At 48.2% G+C, this 18,720-nt stretch overlaps 1 protein-coding gene across 10 annotated transcripts in view; it reads right to left on the bottom strand.

Annotated features, from left to right (window-relative positions):
* SLC39A11 (solute carrier family 39 member 11) overlaps window positions 1–18,720 on the bottom strand; it is a 404,115-nt gene that overhangs the window by 5,523 nt on the left and 379,872 nt on the right. The window lies entirely within an intron of this gene.

Below are 18,720 nucleotides of genomic sequence, written 5' to 3'. Positions count from 1 at the left end.
CACAAGGACTTTTAATCAACGCCTTCCTTCCTGAGCTATGTTGAGGGCAGCGTGCGGAGGAGGATTGAGGACTGGAGGGAGTGACGTAGACAGCATTGCCAACCCTGGCTAGCATGGGGAATACGTAGGTTGGGAGTGATGGAAGGTGACCCCTGGAACCTTTTAGACTGTAAAGTTTTTGGGGCAGAGACCACCACCATTTCCATATACAGCCCCGAGCACAAGTGGGGCGCGGACCTGGCTGTCCTCCAGGCTCCACTACAATACAAAAATGTGAACCACCACCAAGAATGCACCTAACATTGCCTTCTTCGCTGGGATTAGATTTGCTCCCCTTTACACAACCTTTTGTCTGTTGTGTCTGTTTACACAAAGCTCTTTGGGGCAGGGACAGCGTCTTCCAAAAGCCATCGTCCCCTGTACAGCACCTCGTACAATGGATCGAGCCAGAGATGGGAACATCACTGCACAATGCCTGGTGCAACAACATCAACCGTGGCTGGTGCAGCAATTCACCATTGACAAGGGTAGTACAATGGGCCCCAATCCCGATGGCGCCTTTAGGCATTACCACAACACAAGCCAACGGCATGGCAGAACAAGGCTACTAATGTAGGCTCAGTACCACATGGACCGCTGTCCAGGAGGCTCAAGGTGTCTGCACAGCAGCGGAGCCAGCCTGGCATGAGCAGGAACCATTTAAGCTTCCCCAAACACTGCTCCGTCAACATGCCCCATCCTGACCCCTCTGGTGTAGAAAAGAGTTCAGTCTCCATCTCTTTTCAGTACTTGACCTCTCTGCTGACATGACATCCCAAAGGGATGCCAGCAGGGATGGAGGACTGGGTGATGTGAACACACTGCACTAGAAACTGGTCTGAGACCTCTTAGTTCATTTCCAATAGGCTGCCAAAGAGCTGTCAGCAGATAACTGAGCCAGCCAACCCCAGGAGCTATAATTCAGTGATAAGAGTGGAGGATGTGCTGACCTCATTCCTGGGAAAAGCAAATGTACTCAGCTGGATCTCCCCAGGGAGCCAAGAAATGACATCTGCTCCTAGGTTCGGCTTCTATCATCTTTGTGTGTGATTAAGAAACTGATCTTTGCTTAGGATGACTCTGGATTGATTACATCGTAGGGTGTGATAGAGGGTTGATGAATACGAGAAAGGGGTATAAGAGGATGTCTGGAAATGACATTTCAATTTCCTTTCAACAAATAAAGGACCATGGCTGGAAACACATAGATGGAGAAATCATTTAATACTACTTTACAGATACATAGGCCCCTCTTATCCAAGGAACTCCAAGTGAATTGCAAGTAACTGATGAAACATCACAAAACTTCCGGGAGATAATACTATTACCCTATTTTGCCAGGGGGAAACTGAGGCACAGAAAGATTACAGCTAAAAACTGTTCCAATACACTGTCCCCAGCTGTAGGGAACAGTGTCTTGAAGACAGATGCAGGAACGGAAATCAGGATCCTTGACTAACCACACCATGTTCTAATCCAGCGATACTCAGACTGAGGCTCGGGAGCTGCAAGTGGCTCTTTAATGTGTCTCCTGCAGCTCTTTGCAGCGTGGGATATTAAAAACACACGCACACGCCCTGCTCCAGGTGTCAACGTCCCCTCGGAGGATCCTCCTCTCACAGGCAGTGTTTAAACACACAGCTAATAGCAGATTTTTTTAAAAGTGTAACTTACAGAGGGAATCGAATCTTTCACTGCAACTCTGATCTGTTCAGCTCCATTTGGCCTCTGGAGGTTCTTGTCCTTTAAAGAATTAGATTTTTCTATTCTCTCCTATTTTTCCCCCCTTTTCGGTCAAAGAATCAAAAGCATTTCATTGTTAACAGGCATCCTTATGAGGGTACCATGTTTGGCTTCCCCTTCCTGTTGATACCAGCTAGTTAACGGCATACAGGAGAGGTAGAGGTCTGTATGCATGACCCAGTCACTCGACTGCACCTCTAAGAGCTGTGGAAAGTGAATGATGTTCGGAGAAGATTGGCACCTGCACACCAAGGTGCCAGCCACATCAGAAATGCCACAAGATGGCTCTTCATATAAACAGTCTGGGGGACCTGTTCCAGGCCTGCTGTTTGGTCAACTGGGTTTTGGGGGTCTGGAAATAAATGTAGTTCCTAGGAGCTTACAAAAACCCTGTGCGCAAATGTCCCCGGCTCTTGCAAATGTGTTAAAAATAAAACCCTTTAAGAGCTTCCAGATGTTCTGTTTATGTTGTGGTGTTACCCTGGCCGATCCTCCAGAGACCAATATGCAGCCTCCTGACTGCCAGGATGAAATCGCGGCAGCCAAAGGGAACGGCATGGGGGAGTGGAAGAGGTCAGAACCCTTCCTCTCCTTTCCACCTCCAACTCAGCCTGTTAACCCCTGCACTGCTAGCAAACACCTGGAGCCCACCAGAAATCTTTCACCCCAACTCCAGGTCCTTCCTTGCCTTTGGTTAGTGAGGCAAACATACTGCGCCCCCTGTAGGTCATCAGAGTTCACTGTGAAACCTCTAGACCTTCCGATGAAGGTTACATCCCATGAAGTGAGCTGTAGCTCACGAAAGCTCATGCTCAAATAAATTGGTTAGTCTCTAAGGTGCCACAAGTACTCCTTTTCTTTTTGCGAATACAGACTAACACGGCTGTTACTCTGAAACCTCTAGACCTTAACATTCATCGTGGATGGAACGGGGGTGGGCGGGGAAGAGCAGAAGGGAGTTATTGTCTTACATAGTGTCCTGTTGGTGTCCCAGCTTCCATATGGTGGAGTGTTTCGTATTGCAGGCCTGGATTCAAATCCAGGCACTCTCAGCACAAGTGACAGTGAGTTTCAGACTCATCCTAGGATCTAAGGGTCATTTTGTTTCCCTCAAAATCACTGTGCAATTTCAAAAGGGCTAGCGGTCTCTGTTCAAGAGCAGGCCAAAGATGGGAATAACAGGCCCAGACTGAAGTGCCCAGGACGGTTGTGTGTGAGGGATCAGGGCTGCAATAGGAGGGTGTATGCAAGGGGAGGATGCTGGAGACGGGTGAGAATGGGGATTGCATTGAGGTGCATCAGCAAAGCTGGAGGAGTGAAAAATGCATAGCACCATGCAAACCTCTGGCTGTTCCCGTCAGCCTAATTCACAAGGGCTAAATCCAAAACACGAAATGCAACCTTCCTCCTGCCGCCAACCAAAAACCACGCTGCAAATCAAAATCATCACAGCTTCCCCGTGGGCAGCAAAGCCAAACAGGCACAGAAACCCACGGGGCCAAGGAAACAATTAGCGCAGTTTTGGCCTCATCAACCCCTGATGGCAACAGAAAAGAGAAGAGACAGCTCCGCAGTATTGTCTGCAGTAAGATTTGACGTGCCAAAAAGATTTCTTAATGAGCACTGGGTTGGCAGGCAGAATCCCATACACACAGGACTCAGGATTCTTTGCACAAGGCGGTGCACTTACAATCTGCTTCTTTTGAAGTTTCCTTGAGTTAGCGGCATGGCAGGCAGCAATCAAACCTCCATAAAACACAGATAGCGCAGCTGTGTGCGCAGGATCTGATCGGTTATCTCACCCCCTCCCAGGGCGGGTGCATGAGCGGGGGGGAGGGAAGGGTGCACTCCACGCGGCTCATTTGAAAAAAGGCTTGCCGCAGGAGATCAAAGCCACTTCCTCAAGTGCCTTGCTCAAGCCTGGCCATAAAGGAGCAGCACCGCTCCCCACTGGATCCCAGAATTCAAGTCCATACTTAGCATGACAAGGGAAGGTGGTGTTAAAATAGTAATGACCACACCAGTACGTCCGGGTTTCTATTGCACGCCAACACCACCACCTAGCTGCACTTTTTCCCCACCAGTAGACCTCTAAGCACTTTACAAAGGAGGTCGGCATCGTTATCCCCATTTTGCGGATAGGGAAACTGAGGCACGGGACGAACAGACTTGCCCAAAGGCAGATCCAAGAACAGGACCCAGGTCTTCAGAGCCCCAGTCCAGTGGTCTGTCCACTACCACCATACGGCCTCTTCCCACCTTCATCAGATGGTTCCTCTGGTACTCAGAAGCACATCTATATGTTATTATCCCAGCCCAGAGAGGAAGGAGGAAGTGTTCATAACACATCCTTCCCCGTACTCAGATTCCCCCCCTCCCACCCCCACAGGCACCTGTAACAGCTCTACCTGCTTCCTAAGCGGAGGATGCCACTGGGCAGGAGGAATGGCAACAGGCCATCAGCTTCTTTGTGACTCCAGGAAGCAAAGAAGCATTCAGAACACTAAAGCAAACCCAGATTACAGCAAGGAGCAGAACTGGGGACTCAAGATCTAAACTTCTGATCCAGCGACCGAATGCCATCTTGTAGAAGAATTTTGACCCCAACGTCCTGCCCATTCCATTACTAGACCTTCCTCCCCCTCCATGGCACGTCTCATTAAGGCGGCAGATGAGCCCTGGCGTACTGGGTGAATTCCAGCACGGGTGGTTACATTCTGTTAATTATAAAATTCCCTTCTGTTGCAACTGCAGCAATTATACAATCACTAGTGCTCCTAAAAGCGCCTTCTCCCTGTCCTCTGCTCCCTACCACGCTGCATTTCAACGGGGCGCAAATGATTCCTACGCAAGGTCTATTAAATGCTTGGGGATCCCCCAGGATGAAAGCTACATGGACAGTAATAATGCATATGCAATTTCTTTCCCCAGGACAGCCTGGCTCCCATGCACTGTCATCGGGTTACCCGAGATCTGAGAGCCTTGAGATGCCAGGAGGTCAAGTGACTTGGCCAGTAAGGCCCCACATGCAGCGAGACAGCGAGGTCTCTACAGTCCAAGGTTCGGCCTGGCTCCAGGCCTCTTTCCCTCTGACCAGCAGACCACACTGCCTCCCTCGGGGAGTGAAGAGAAAGAAGCATGAACTGCTAGAGCCCTGGACAGCGCACAAGAGCCCAGGCTGCAGATGGTCAGTTCCACGCTCAGCAGCAGGACAGGAAGAATGCTATGTCCAGAGAAAACAGAAAGGGAGGCAATAACCAAACACCACAATAGGATGTGCGTTCAGATTTGTTTGCTTGAGACTTTCCTGCTTCCCCCTTCCAGGGTTTGACCAGAGTTTGGGAACGGACGCGTCTCTTCTGGCTGCTTCATGCTTTTCTAAGTCAAAGATTCCCGCGGATGCGAATTGTGTGTCTGTGGACAGGCTCAGCGCAACTGCATGGGCTGCAAAGCCAAACAGGCAAGGAAACCATTCGGAGAGTTTTGGCCTCATGACTCCCCCCAGCATCCATCAGAGCAGAACTGCTTCGCAGCTGCCTCTTGTCTACAGGGTGGTACCCCTCATTTAGACCCTCTGCCCTCACCCCACCGGTACACTGGGAATTCTTTACATCAGATGTGCTGAATTATGAAAATGCAGCTATAGAGGCAGATCTTATTATTGGGAGTTATTATTTATAGCACCTAGAGATTCCATCCAAGATCGGGGGCCCTTTATGCTAGAGAATCTTTCCCCCAAAGAGATTCCTATCTAACCAGGCAAGACAAAGGAGGGTTGGTGATCTCTAATTTTACAGATGAGGAGCAGACGAAGTGACTTGCCCAGGCCCACACGGGGCATCTGTGCCAGAGCAGCGACTTGAACCCAGATCACCTGAGAGTATTAATCATAGTATCACCCTTCATCAGAAGGGCTGGTTAACTGACGAAGGTGCTGCCACGGACAAAAGAAATCCAATGGAGATACACCAATTTGTCGCCCACTGGGGATCTGGCCCACAGAAACTTATTTAGCCTAGAGAATAGATCCCATATACTTTTAAATTTCGTATACCATCTTCTCTTCTCACTTGGAGAATTTGTCCCATTTCCTGTCCCAGCATGGGCTCTCCAGGGGTTGGAGCGCATGGTGGAATACTCTGGGGGAAGGGAGAAGGGATAGGACTATTTTTAATGTGTTCAATAACCCACAAGCAGTCAGGTTGGTCCCTCTCCTCTGAAAGGGGGGAGGGAGGAGAGGATATAAAGTGCATGGGTGGAACAAAGACAATGGTTTGTGCATTTAGCCCCTTTACATACCAGACAATGATTTGATTCTAGCCCTAAAGCGATTCATAGTTTTGGGATGCCGGTTTACTCACATGCTCTAACGTGCTTAATGACCAGAGTGATCTTCAGTGAGCGAAGGGCTGGCTTGTAAAAGAAAATCAGCCAGGAAAGGGAATTTTTTTTTTAAAAGAGGGAAAGAATCTAACAGAGATAGAGCAGACCTACTGAGTCCTAATCCTTGCTTGTCAATGCACCATATCCTCCAGCGCTACAGCCCATCTAGACATTGACAGTTATGGCCCATCCATCGCTTCTCCTGAGAGACTATGTCTCAGTCTAGTAGACCACCCAGAAGACTGTCAGCATGGTCTCCTAGATGGTCTCAGGAATTGACTTACCAGAGTGGACTACAGCTCCTGGGTGCAATCACTGCAGGTGGGCAGATAATGGGGGGTGGGAAAAGAGGGTATGTGTCTCTCCAGCTTATTGTTACACTCCAGAGGACTCATTTAATGCCGATACAGGACGCCTTCACTCTCACTCCTGATCTCCAATCTGTACCTGGCAGTGGTGAATCACTAGTCCCTCCAGGCCAGGGTCCTGCCTTCCACAGCGGCCAGCACCTAACAGATACTTTAGAGGAAGGCATAAACCCCTGTAATGGACAATAGCATGCTAGCATTTGTCTTCACTGCAGAGTTTACTCAAGCCTCGTCCACGCACAAAAACCTTTCCCTGGAGCATGGTGGTGCTTTTCACTCAAGCTGGGTGGGCCTGTCAAGAGCAGAGGCTCCAGGTCAAGTGAGCACAACCCTCAGCTGCTACCACCATCGCTCTGCAGCGTGCATGCAAGCTAGCAGCACTCGAGCACGGCCCTTGCTGCAATTCGCCCTGTGTATCCAGAAAGGCAGAGAAGTGCTCCCACAATTCACGGGGGGGAAGACTCAGGGCTGCTTAGCTTGCTTCAGCATTGAGGAACCTGGGATAGCCTTCAAATATGGCACTAGTACTGAAGGAACGTTGAGCTGATCAGTGGATGCAATGCTGTCCATTATGATTAATGGAAGTTACCTGGGTTAGAGGACTTAATTGCTGGAAGTAGACGCTTTCCCTCTATTTTCTCCTGTCTTCTACGCTCTTCCTCCAAGAATGTGAGGGTCTGTTTCTGCATAGCCAAATAAAGAGTTCTTGGACTGTACACAAAGAGACTTCTAAATCATTATTTTAGATCTACGTTATCTGTCAACGGGAGCTTTGCAGGCAGTGTCCCAAAGTCTTATGCAAAAGTCGCCGATGTGAACTTAGCTGTGAATTAAAGCCTTGTTGGTAGCAACTGGGAGTAGTAGTTACAGACATAAGCATCCACACCACAGTATTTAGGCACAAGCCTCGTCACCCTCTGGGGCTTCTTAGCTGGCATAGCCTAGCGCCATCTTGCGGACTCTTGAGGTAAGCAGAGGGGCCAGGGGAAGTAGGCTAGAGAGAGGATGAAGACCAGCAGCATTTAAAGATTCCCTGAGGGAGACATGGAATTGGGTTTCCTCTGTTGTCACTGATGAAACGGTTGACTAAAGAGTGAAGGGTGTCAATGCCATCCCCAGTGATGGGTATATCCACCCCCCAAAACCCATCACCCCTGGAACTCAGTGGGGACAGTGTCTCCGTCTCTGCAGACAGGCCAAGGAGGAAAGAAAGCTGGAGAAAGAACTTCCCTCTCAACTCATGGAAGCAGTCCCTTAAGGAAGCTTGTTCTGTCTCCTCTTCCTGCACCCATCCTCTGCCTAAACAACATGGTGGGATGTCACTGACCAGGGCTATAGGACCTGAACTTTTCTCCAAATAAAGTGTGTGTGGGGGGGAGCAGTTTGAGAAGAGTCTGAGCAGCCCAGTGGATACGGGTACTCCGATGGGAATCTGGATACTGGGGTTCTCTTCCTGGCTCTGACCTGCTGTGTGACCTCGAGCAAGTCACTTCTCTCTTGGCCTCAGTTTCCCCTCCCACCCTTGTGGCTCACCTCTTTAGAATTGTAATTTCTTTGGGATACCACCTAGCACAATGGGGCCCTGATCTCTGCTGGGCCCCCCTAGACACCACTGTAAGACACACAAGTAATATTGATAAATAATCCGACTCTGTTGCAAGATTACACCTTCTCACAGAGCTTTGGTCTGTATGGATTACCATCGTTTACCACTGTTAGTCACTGTTAAAGCCCTGCCAAAAAACACAGAGCACCTCGGCATAGATGTCATTAAAGCTCCTTAAGCTGGAGGAAGCGAAGCAAGCGTTTTGTTCCCATGCCACCCTTGTCCGTAATGTGTTAATAAGTAACCATGTCCCAGACAGGTGCTGTCAGCTTAGCCTCAGGAGTTCTTGTTCAGTTGAAAGGTGAGTCATTTCCCTTTTATATTGTAAACCACCATGAGTCATGGAAAAATGGTCCCTTTAACTAAACACACTTACATGTTCACACATTCGTCTATTATTACACACACAAAAATTGGTGATGGGTTGGAATTACACCAGCTCTCGCGCCCCTGCCTATAATGGACGACATACAAGATCCCAATAGAAGTCACGATGCATGAAGACGGTCCCCTTTATTCTGGCAGCTGAAGTCAAGAATAGCTAATGCCGTCCCCCAAAGCTGGGTCCAAAATCCTGCCAGAGCCCAGTCAGAATTCACATCAGCCACTGAAAACCATGTCACGTGCCTTGGCTTGCCACTAAAATGTGTGATAAAGGACTGTGGCTTCTTTCGCTCTGCAGCAGCTTCCCGCTCTCATGTCAGAGGATCAACCAACCCACAGAGCAGCCACTGGGTTATCTTCTAAGTGGGGGTGCTCAGAGCACAGGCAACGTGACATGGACGCATCTCACCTGCAGGCCAATGGTGAGTTTCTGGTGATGGCTCAGGGACAAGAGAGAATTCCTACAATTCAGTGGCTCTTTGCCAACCCATCCAAAACGAATTTGGAGTCTCCCACACATCATAAAGACACCGGCTCAATGGGCACCCTTCTTGGAGGGCTCAGCTGAAAGGTGATGGACTGGATGCCATGAAAACAGAGCCTCGTTCTTGGCCAGTGGTCCCTACCAGGACACAAATGAGGCAGACTGGAGGGGCAGTGCAGAGACAAGGTTGCCTAATCTCTGCCTATACTCAACCTGCTGCATGGCCAGATATACAGCTTGACCCTCCAATGCTTACAAAAAGACTACTGGTCAAGGCAGAGAACAAATGAATCAGAGAGAAGCCCCAGGTTCAAAACTTTGTATCCAGAGCCTGGGGTGTTCTGGGCTGGGGGTTTAGTCTGGCCTATTAAAAGGGGGACAATTGCCAAGTTCCGGATCAGGACAGAGGCTTGAACCTGAATCCAAAACATCCCTCATCTCTATCAGCTCAGTGACATTTTACCGCAAGGCCCCACCCTTGGCTAACCCTCACTGCGTGGTTATGAAGATCTTCTACAACATCCTTCAGCCGCTTGCATTCAGAGCCTTACCTCTGTGGGAAGATGAGACCTAGTTCAGTTAGAACAATTAATTTTGGCTCTTCTTATCCAGTGAGATTTCTGCCCTCCTCCATCCCCACCATATTCCATATTTTTGGAAAAAAAGAGTACTGGCCCTTTAAGATAACGGTATCATGTTTAAACGGACAAGAAGATGAAAGAGTTAGGAACCAGGGAGAAGGGGATTTTCTTCAAACAAGATGATACACATGGGTGATGTCAGAGCTTTGGAAACACTCCAGGTAACCCACAGAAAGGGCTGGAGGCAGGCTTCATTCAGACCCGACACCTTCATTAAAAAACATCCCACACAAGATAACATTGTGATAGCCGGATTGATGGGCTGTCAGATTAAATTATCTCCTTGCCTGTGAGCTTCCCTTCCCTCCCACAACTTCACCTCTTCTACTGCAGCTCCAACAGTCCTTCCCTTCACCTACACTTTAACACAGAGATAGGAAGCCAGGTGTGCGGACTGTGTTTATGCCTTCACTGGTAGCAGCTCCTGCGGGATTGACTATGCCATATGGAAGTCGGATGCTTTATTCAGTCACCCAGGGGTAGTACCTGTGTTGTTCCCCCACCCCAGATTTAATCTAATCTAGTTGCCCTATTTCATAAAAGGAGAGGTCACTTAACGGTAACTTGAGTTTTTCCAAGATGTTTTCCCCCCCGATGGGTGGTCCACTCTCAAATGTGAGTACTCCCATGCACCCTTGATCGGAGAATGCAAAGCAGCTTCGGCCAGCCCACGCCTGCGTAGAGCAGCATCTTGTGCCTCCAAACAAGGGCATATCGGGAGGCGTGGGCCTGCAGTCACTCAGCTCCTTCTTGACCGCAAAGCAGACTCTCTACCGCTGGGGGGAAGGAGCGTGGGAGGTGGAGCGCCCATTAGGGACAAAACGTTTTGAAGACCTCAAGTCACTGTAAGGTAAGCAGCTTCTCCTTCTTCTGTGAGTGTATGTCTCTGCAGCTGTCCCATGGTCGGAGGCACCCAACAGGAAAGGAATGAGAAAGCGGATGCAAGTCCAAGACAGTCTGGAGGCCTGCATCGCCAAAGCTAGGATCATCCCTGGAAGGAAAGGTCAGGTGGTGTAATGCTGGGCAAAGGCATGACTAGAAGACCAAGTTGAAGACCTACGAATTTCTGTTATGGGAACTGCCTTCAGAAGAGCTAGAGATGCAGACTGAGCTCTAGTGGAGCCTGCTGTCACTCTGCGAGAGGCCTGCCTTCCAGCATATTCAGAGCAGGCAAAGATGCAACCGAAACCCACTTTGACAGTCTGAGTGAAAATAGGTGGGTCCTTCATCCTCCCTGCAAGTGATACAAATAGCCTAGGAGAAGCCTGGAAGCCTTAGTCCTGTCCAGGTAGAAGACAAGGGTCCTTCTGATGTCTAGTGTAGATAAGCTAGTCTCCCCTCTGAGGCCATGAGGTTTTGGTTAGAACACTGGCAGGGAACACTCCTGAAACAATAGGATATCCCAAAGAGACCTTCGGGAAGAAGTAAAAAGAAGGATGCAGCATAACCTTGTCTTTATAAAAGGTGGTATATGGCAGGTCAGCCATAAAACCACTGAGCACGCCCATTCGTCTGGCTGCAGAGGAGCCTATGAAGAACAAAGTCTTGAGTGAGAGGTGGAGGAGAGAACAGGTAGCCATCAGTTCAAAGGGAGGTTTCCTCAGAGCACTGAACCAAACTGAGGTCCCATTCAGGGGCCAGGTTCAGTACAGGCAGAAACAAGTTGGGTAAGACCTTGAGGAATCTAGCTATAGTAGGGTGGGCAAAGACTGAAGCTCTGGGTGGGTGAGTGGAAGGTTGTGATAGCGGCCAAATGTACTCTGAGTGAGACCATCGATCGATCTTGCAACTTTAAATCCAACTGATAATTCAGAATTTTGGAGAGCAGAACCTCTGAGGCTTGGGAAGCGTAATGAGAACACCAGAAGTGGAAGTGTTTACATTTTTGAAGGCAAGTTTTGCAAGTATTGGGTTTCTTGCTTGATGGGAGAACTGACTGGATCTTATTCAAACAGGTTAGCTCTATGCTCCAGAACCGTCTCAGAACTATGCTCTCAGGTTCAAGGATTTGGGGTTGGGATGGACCAGGGTTCCCTAGTTCTGTGATAGGAGAGCCTTTCTGACAGGAAGTCAGAGAGGCGTTGCCACAGAGAAGTGGAGGAGGTTCAAGTACCACACTTGTCTTGGCCAGGACGGTGCTAAGAGGAGAACCCTTGCTCTTTCCTGATGCAGTCTGAGTAAGGCCTTGAGGATTAGAGGTAGAGGTCAGTAAGCACACAGTAGAATACAAGACCATGGTATTATCACTGCACCTCCCAAAGCACTGCTCCTTGGAGCAGAAAAGGAACTGAGTAGTGGCAAGCCCACACCTCCCAATGCACCCTCGTTTGGAGGCATGAAGTGTCACAGGCCTGCAGTCACTGCTTTGCATTCACCGGTCGAGCGCACATGGATGAGCATGCGTCCTACGATGGAGCATTCACAGGGACATATCCTTGAAAAAGCTTAAAAGGTCTCCAAGTGAGAGAACGAATGTTTTCAGATGTGCAGTGACTACGGAGGAACACCTCTCCCTGCATATTCAGTGCGAAGTTCTCAGGATCTCCCTGTAGCACCAGCACAGCAGATACACCCCATATAAACGCATCCCGAATTGCTGGGAATTTCGAGGAGACTAAGGAAGAGATGACAGCCCTATGAAATACCAGCTGAATAAGTCTGGAAGGGGATAAAGGAGATGGCACTCTCAGACAGATGGGAGTGTTGGGGCAAACCCCGCTCTGGATGGCATTTACTTTATACAAACGTGGGTAGGTGTCTGTACCAGGACTGCTGTGGTCATTGTGAAGCACATCGGTTCTCAACCACAACTCAGCATTAGCCAAACCACTTGCCATGGCCCACGTTCAGCCCTTTGGTGATGTGCATGGCAGAGCCTCTGATGAGCTAGGTTAAAGAAACTACCCCTCTGTCAAATGGTGGGTCTGCAGGAGTCTCCATGAGAATAATTGCACAAAAATGTTGGAGATGTCACTTTCAAAAGTTCCTTGCTCGCTTGCTTCCGAGATAATCCACTGAAATTGGATCACTAAGCAAATTGCTCCAAAGAGGAACCAAAGCCAGAAAAAGCACAGTAAAGAACAGAGTGGGGAAGAACTGTTCCTACACATTCAACAGACTGTCACTTTTTAAACTTAGCTATAACTAGGCTCGGAAGGATAAGACTTTGATCAGTAAATGTTGATTTCACCAACAAAAATATTTCCATCAATAACAACAGAAATGTATAGATAGGTAAAGTAAGCAAAATGCTGCTTGAGAATTTACTAGCATTTGATTTAAGGATATTTACTTTGTATATTTTGATATGTATATTTATTATATATATATTTGACAATTTTCAGAGTGGTAGCCGTGTTAGTCTGTATCAGCAAAAAACCCGAGGAGTACTTATGGCACCTTAGAGACTAACAAATTTATTTGGGCATAAGCTTTCATGGGCTAAAACCCACTTCATCGTGTGTGTTTTAATGGGTGAATCTCAACATTTACAGTCATTAAATATAATCAAAATTATTTTTTTTAAATTGAATTCTGGCAAGCTTAGCTATAACCATGAACAGTTTGACCTGTCCTTACACCCTGGTAGCTGTCAAGCTGGACAATTAAAGTGACCAATGGCATTGTGGCTTTAGATCTTCAAGGCCAATCTACCAGGCTGTAAGGTCATTCCTGGTAAATACTGGCTTCCAGATTTTAGTAGACTGAACGTCAAATCATCAGTGCAGGAGGTAACTTTAATGTCCTCTGTGTTCTGCCCTGAAAGGAGAATGGACTAAAAAATGACTGAGTCTTTCTCCTCCGAATCAGCATTTTTGGCACTTGAAAGACCATACCATCTAGTGAAGATGGCCTGGGAGTAGCCTCTGCTAATTGTTTCCTTGATTAGGGGGCCTGCAAAGACATTCGTGTGGGGGAAGGGACCGGAAGAGCTTACAAAACTCCAATCCAGAGTTAAACCACAGAAAAGCCTCAGCTAATGAAGTCTGTGCTAACCTCAGCTGTGTACCTGGGTCTGGAATTCTCCCTTGAGGTAATTCATTAACCCCTTTCACCCAAAAGAGTCATGGGAAAAGCCCCAGTGGGAAGCTTGGTGCTTTTTTGCCATCACCCCTCCCACTGTCTCACAATCTAAACTTAATCAAGAAAGAATTCTTAATCAAGAAAGGAGGGATTCCCCATCTCTTCCCCTTTCCTTATGATGACTTCAAGGTCATGCATAATAGAGACAGCTGCTCCTGGCCCACACAGAAAGGGTCTGCGAGAGTCACGCTGAATCTATCTGGCCGCCCCCCAGAGTAAGTACAAATGGAGTGAACTACTGAATCAGACTCAGTGGCTTGCTGCAGCCTAGAGTTACTGGAGTGTTAAATGGAGAACTGCAGTAAGCAGTTAAAGAGTGTTGATGCTGAACAGATCCTAAATCCAGCCAGTGGAATCTGAGCGCCCCCCACCCCCGCAACCTAAATCCTCCTTTATTAGTCTAATTCAGCTTTCACCCAAGAATGCCCTGCAGTCCCATTTAATCCCACAGCAAACTCTTCCCTCTTGAAGGCCAACAGGTGTAACCCACCTACTCCGATATCTTCCCATATCCTGAATGGATTTGTAAGCTTTGAAAAATGTCATGCAAGACTGCCGTAGCTTACCAGGTAAAGCAATGGACTGAACAGTATAGAGCCACTTCCCCAAAGACAGTGATTCAGACACAAGACAGAGGGAAATGGGAGGGCAGTATGCTCGCTTGTTCGCGGGGAATGAATGGCAATGCTGCCTATCTCAAAGCAACCTGAAAAAAAGATAGCAGAGATCATATTTGAGCTTCCCCATCTGGCTCTCTTCAAACAATAATGACCTCTCCATCCATTCTCCTCTCACTACCAAAGGACCAGAATACAGCTCAGATTCCCAGAAAGAAACAAACACTCTGGAGGAAATAGCTCAACAACATTAGTTGCAAACCATCCGCATGCCACGGGGTGTTCACAACACCCAAGGGGGGGAAAGCCGGGGGGGGGGGGGGGGCTGGGAACTCTTGAATCCAGCCCTGCTTGCATACACATTGGGCTTTTCTAAGCCTTACCCTCAATCTGAGCACACAAGGGTTTCTTGAGGTCAAATTCGCCTCTCACTTACACTAGGGCAAGTCTGTTGAATTCACAGAGACTGAGGTCAAGTCCTGCTCACTTGTGTTCATTAAAACATCCCATGGTGCTTTTCATAAGTCGAGAAGTAATAACCCCAGCTCAGTGTCTGAGCCAGCTCTGATCATTAGCTGGCCTATGTGCCTGGCGCAGGTGCAACTGAAGTTGGTATTTTTCAGCCCTGCCCTCAGCCGCCATATATAGTTTTGTTGTATTATGTTAAAAGCAGTAAATACATTCCATCCCGAATGTGACAGCATTCTACCGCTGGGGGAAGTGCTCCCATTTCTACCTCCCAGGAGGGTGGTGAAGTTTAATTAGTGTTTGTAAACAGCCTGAAACTCCTCACTGTGTTCTGGTACTAGAGTTTGGGTCAATTCTTCTGGAGCAAAGTTTTGCAAAAAGGTTAATAAGCTGGAAAGAAAAGCTTCAGAATAATAGGTTTTAAAGCCAGAAACGACCCTTATGACCATCCAGTCTGTCCCTCCAGCATTACAGACACGGGAATTTCCCTCAGTGATTCCTGCACCTTGTGATGAAAGCTTCACTGGGACTCTTGATTTTAATGTTTGGGAAAGAAAAAGCTGGCCATACCCGGCTATTGCAAGCCTGTGTTATACGATCACCTCTGTTCCACAGTTCTGTTTATGCCCCTCGGTGCTGTCCTGAAGCACCTCCTCCCATTCCACTCCTGAGCAGACCACCAATGAAACCAAATGATGGGTCCAATCCTGGAAGGTGCTGAGCCACCTTCTTGTAAATGGAGGTGTGTGCAGGCTCTGCAGAGAAGGCAGGTCCTTTGTATGAAGGTCTGAAAAGACCCCAGTGGACACAGACACAGGGGACAACTAGTGCATGGGGAAGTTTAAAGAGTGCTTTAAACAGGATGTTTCGTGGCTAATTTTGAGCTGGGACAAAAATGTCCACGGGTGGGGAGGAAGACACTTCTGACTGCTTTCATTTCAGCCCAAGCCACCAGTTGAACCCAGGGTGGGCAGGAGGCAGAACACTGTAGTAGAACGGGCTGCACTAGCATTTTAACACACAATACTTTTCGGGGGGGAAGTGTAGGAGGGAGGGGGAAAAAAGTCTGCAAAATCATTCTGCATCTCTGAGCTGATTCCTGTCCCTAGGGGATTACCAATTTAAACAGTGTTTTTTCCTGTTCTGATCCTAAGCTGATTAATTCCCACCCCCCTTTCCTCCCCCCCCCCAAAGGTGGATATCAAATGCAGGCAAGATGTAGCGTGTCTGGGAGAGGGAGAAAGAACTACCAGCCCCTGAGCAAAACAGCCACAGATCAGGTGTCAGTGCTCAGTGAAGGAACTGCTGCTTCTATAAACCAGGAATTCCTCCATGCGCCTTTAATGTGCCATAAAATTGGCTCTCATGGCAAAAGCATTTGGGTCTCTTTGCATGGGTGCGTGTACGGGGTGAGTGGTCAAGTTCACAGCCAGGGTTTTTGTCTTCAGGGCTCTTAATGGAATGGAACCAGATCCCTAGAAGATCTCCTAAAGCTCCAAGACAAAAGCTCATTGACCTTGTTTGTACCAGAGACAAAACATTCTCAGGGACTCATGCAAGAGCAAGGAAACTCACCCTGGCAGGATCTAACCACCACCATGAAACTCACCACTTTCTACTCTTCTCCCGACAACCATCACTAACGAGAGCACACAGCACAATGCTAAAAGACTAAATCAACAAGTATGAAATTTTCCACCCTCCTGGGCAAGAGAAATGGAGGAGAAACCACATGTGAGAAAGCCTAGCAAGGTTACTTCATGCTTATGATAGGATAGTGGTCTATAAAATCATGACTGGTGTGAAGAAAGTAAATAAGGAAGTCTTACTTACTCCTTCTCGTAACACAAGGACTAGGGGGCACCAAATTAAATTAATTAGGCAGCAGAATTAAAACAAACAAAAGGATAAGGAAGTATTTTTTCCACATAATACATGGTCAACCTGTGGAACTCTTTGCCAGAGGATGTTGTGAAGGCCAAGACTATAACAGGGTTCAAAACAGAACTAGGTAAGTTCATGGAGGATAGGTCCATCAATGGCTATTAGCCAGGATGGGCAGTGATATTGCCCCTAGTCTCTGTTTGCCAGAAGCCGGGAATTGGCAACATGGAATGGGTCACTTGAGGATTCCCTGTTCTGGTCATTGCCTCTGAAGCACCTGGCATTGGCCACTGTTGGAAGACAGGATACTGGTCAAGAGGGACCTTTAGTCTGACCCATTCTGGACGTTCTTGTGTTCTGATCATTGGGACGTGCTCAGTTGCCATAGTGATGGGTGCAGCGTAAGTAGCACTGGGAGCTGGGCAGGCCCTCAGATTCACAGGATATAAAGGTGAGAAAGCCTCCTCGCAATGCCCAAGCTGCATCCACTCAGTAGAGGAATCTCAGAGCTTGGGTCCTAGTGAGGAATCTCCTCTCCACATAGGTTGGGCTACGGCAGTTATTTGTATAGTGGAATCAGGGCTCCATTGTGCTAGATGCTGTACATAACTAGAATGCAGGCATTCACTTTTGGACAGTAAAGTCAATGAGATGGGGGAATGGATTTCCTGCTGGTGCAGTTCTAACCCCAAGCACCTACAAGGAAAGGAGACCCACATAGGCCCTTCCAGCCTGAGACAAGAAATCCCTTCCCATCACACAGTCAGGAACAATGAGAAACACAGTATGTTCTACGTAAAGGACACCCCATCTTGAAGCACTTCAAATGGACATTTTGGGGGGTTTCAAATAAGCGGCTCTATTTATGGGGCACAGCAAACGTCATGCAAGGCTGCTCTCTCACTAATTCTAATGCCCGCAAAAAATTAGCTGGGTTTGGCAGTGAAGACCACTTCCCTAGCCTAGAGATGGGTTCCCGAACTACCCTGCCCCCCAATTCCAAATTTTGGCAGCATTTCGTTCTGGAGCCCAACTTTGCAGATCTCACATTCACCCGCTGAGTCCCAGCACATCAGCTCTTTGTGTGCAGACGTCCTGTTCATTTTCACAACAGAAGGCAGGCTTTGCTTTCACAGACCCCACCCCGTGCTAGCATTTGCCAGAATGTTGACTCACAAACCCTAGTGAGTGAGCATAGAAGCAACAGAGTCAGTCTATCAGTCTGAGGCTGATGGATAACCCCAGTTACTGTAGTACATGAGCACCTCCCAGTCTTTAAGACATTTATTCTCACAGGCCCCTGGTGAGGTAGGGCAGTGTTGTGATCCCCATGTTACACATGGGGAACTCGTGGAGAGAGACTGGACGTGAGGAGCCTGAACACCTTTGTAGATCTGGCCCTGAGCTCACACAGGAAGTCCAAGCAGAACAGAAAATTGAACCCAGGTCTGAGCACACGCGCACACACACACCCTGCTGCAGCACAGCAAGGAAACAGAGAATGTATCCCACACAATAAAAGGATAATTATACAATCCGAGCTGGGAAATTAGCACAGCCAAAAAGCCTGTCTAAATCTCACAACGGACTCCGGGATAGGATTGGGAGGTAAAATTAATTCAAATTTCCAGTGAGACAGGCCCCCAGGTCAGGATTAGGGTTTACTGCAGAGACAGGATGGAGAAGCTTGAAAAAACTGTCCCCACCCTAAACTTGGCCTTTGGATATAGGCAAAGTGGGGCTGTTCCCTGTCCCCTCCTGACACTCAACCCTGTTATGGTCTTGGCCTTCACAACATCCTCAGCCTGCGGAACTTCTTGCCAGAGGACGTTGCAAAGGTCAAGACCATAACTAGATACATTCATGGAGAATAGGTCCATCAGTGCCTACTAGCCAGGATGGGAAGGGATGGTGTCCCCAGCCTCTGTTTGCCAGAAGCTGGGAATGAGCGACGGGGTGGATCACTTGATGATTACCTGTTCTGTTCTTCCCCTCTGGGGCACCTGGCACTGGCCACTGT

This window comes from Lepidochelys kempii, chromosome 14 (genome assembly GCF_965140265.1).
Source record: "Lepidochelys kempii isolate rLepKem1 chromosome 14, rLepKem1.hap2, whole genome shotgun sequence".
Taxonomy (NCBI): Eukaryota; Metazoa; Chordata; order Testudines; family Cheloniidae; genus Lepidochelys; species Lepidochelys kempii.
Note: the sequence above shows the minus strand (reverse complement) of the source record. Positions and strands in the feature narration are given on the sequence as shown.